The following is a 2,394-nucleotide window of genomic DNA, read 5'->3' on the forward strand; positions in this document are numbered from 1 at the left end:
TTTACATCTTCTCAACAATGTAGATAATGATTTGTAATTTACAAACCGGCTGTCAATGAATATGGCACATGACCTTTCCTATGATATGCTCAACGTCTACTGGAAATTGGGTTATCTTTGCCTATGTACACCCTTCTCCACCGCTTCCAAATTGCACTATGAAACCCTACTTTACTGCCGCCGCCCAACGTTCCTTCCAGCTAAATTCCGCCACGGTTAGAAGGATACTACTCCCCATTAGAGAGCATACGTGACCTGTCCTCAATGCTCAAAGTACTTGTCGCTTCTCTTATGGACAGCTTCATTTGCACCGGGAGCAAACTTTTTTAGATATCCTGTTGGTCCTTTGTCAACTTACCAGGTCTGCATGAAAACTCGTGTCGTTGTCTTCTCCCTTGAATACACCTGTTCTGGTAAAATAGAGAACCAAGGATGTCCTGTCTGAAAATCAAGCGTAAGTTCTCTTATTTTAGGTATTAAGCCGAAAATAGAAAAGGTATTAAGAGGACAGGGGTGGACAGTGGGTGCAACTAGCATGAAGCAACAGGTTCAAGAACCACATCTTAACCAACCTCTCGAGCACCCTTGACGTCCACAGAACGATTGTCGCCGACCATGTAAAGGGTACTAAAGGAATGTGACTGGGGATATCCATAGTCCATGCCACGAACATCACAGTGTGAAAGTGAGAGTTGTCTCAGCATCATTTCAGCATTGTCATACACGAACAGATTAGGTTTGCCTAAAGAAACATACTCCAAAGGATGATGATGAATTCTGCATATATCAAAGAAAAGCGTGTGAGTTAGAACAGTTAAGGGAGTGTTAGGTGATTGAGGGATTTGGCAAGGGTTTAGGGCTTTATCAGTGTCTTTTAGCTATTGGTTTTCACAAGACCTTCCACTGAAGTGTTTGCAACTTCACCTTAAAGCTTTAACTCATGATCGGTTATGCATTATTAGACGTACTTTAAATGAACATATCCAATTTCTTGACGCATAATTACCTTCCGGCATTAAAAGTCATTAGCTGGACTTTTGCCCACTCTCATGTCAAACACTGGGTTTGGAAGGAGAAGCCATAAGTCGGAGGGAGAAGGAAGGGTGGATTAGCCCCCAATCTATGAGTTGACGAAGAGTTGGTAGAGATCAAACCCTGCATTTTGAAGTCCAATCATAACGATATAGAATCGAACTTTAAACATCTATTACTTGCAATGACATACTGAAGTCGCAGTATCCAGTTCCTGCGAGAAACGGACAATTTACCTGTTCAAGACATCCTCTAAAGCAATTCTAAAGACACCCATCCCAAGTCGCTCTAGCGGAAAAGCGGCCTGCACTGAGTACCCTTGACTAATTTGAGAATTGTCAACATTAAACTAGAGAAGTGAAAATGATGCATCCAATAGAACTCCACATGTTTCAACCAATGAAACAACCTGATATTCAAGATCATCAGCTGCCAAATATAAAGGTGGTTGATGTCCACCTGATTGTCTCGGAAGCCCTCCAAACCTTAGAATGTCACAGAGAACCTGTTGCAGTTATTCTGTCATTGCAGAGCTATTACAGTAGAGTCCAGACCTTAGATTGCAAATGCATTGCAAGATTTTTCATTTTACCTAACAGAACTAAATGACTAAAATCCAGAGGCAGATTCTATCTAATAGTACCAATAATGATACTGGATTCCATTATTGGACTTGAAAACTAATGCACATCCAGGGGATATTAAAACTTGGAGAAGGTACATCATAATGTAAATGGATGCATCAATTAACAGAACTAACGCATTGAAAGAGAATAATATGGCAGCATACCTGTATGTCTCTGCCCCAATCTACAGGATCACTGACAACAAATGCAGCCTGCACTCTCTCGGAGAAAACTTAACACTTTGGTCCCAAATCCTTAAGGCAGCTATTTGGGCCAAAGACATGATCACTTGTCCAGGCTTTGTATTGAGACACAGGATCAATGTTATCGAAACAGAAGTGTCTTCATCGATCGGTAACTGTAAGAAAAATTCCCTAAGTTACTGTCAGATCTCTAGTTTTAGAGAAACCAGTAAAGATGAATAAATCAAATATAGTAGGCTAGTACTTACTCGAAACCATACTCAGACATTACTAGAGCAGGGTTTCCCTTCCCAGTGGCCACGATGAGTTCATTTTCGTATCTCGAAAATATCGCCAATTTATAATAAATAAAGGTAGAGTGACCTACAGCACGAAGTATATTCATGAACAAAGAGCCAACTTAGTGACAGATGACTTAATTGTCATTTCATAGTCTTACATTCAAAAGGTAAGAGTTGTACTTCGCAAAAATTTTCAGACTTTGGTAAGCGAATTATCTTGATGAAAATTAATTTTATCATCAACGAATTAAG

General features: G+C 40.1%; 1 pseudogene; it reads right to left on the reverse strand.

Annotated features, from left to right (window-relative positions):
- Positions 1–89: 89 nt before the first annotated feature.
- LOC115725868 lies at positions 90–2,129 on the reverse strand (annotated as a pseudogene).
- Positions 2,130–2,394: the final 265 nt, after the last annotated feature.

Source organism: Rhodamnia argentea, chromosome 5, assembly GCF_020921035.1.
Source record: "Rhodamnia argentea isolate NSW1041297 chromosome 5, ASM2092103v1, whole genome shotgun sequence".
Lineage (NCBI taxonomy): Eukaryota > Viridiplantae > Streptophyta > Magnoliopsida > Myrtales > Myrtaceae > Rhodamnia > Rhodamnia argentea.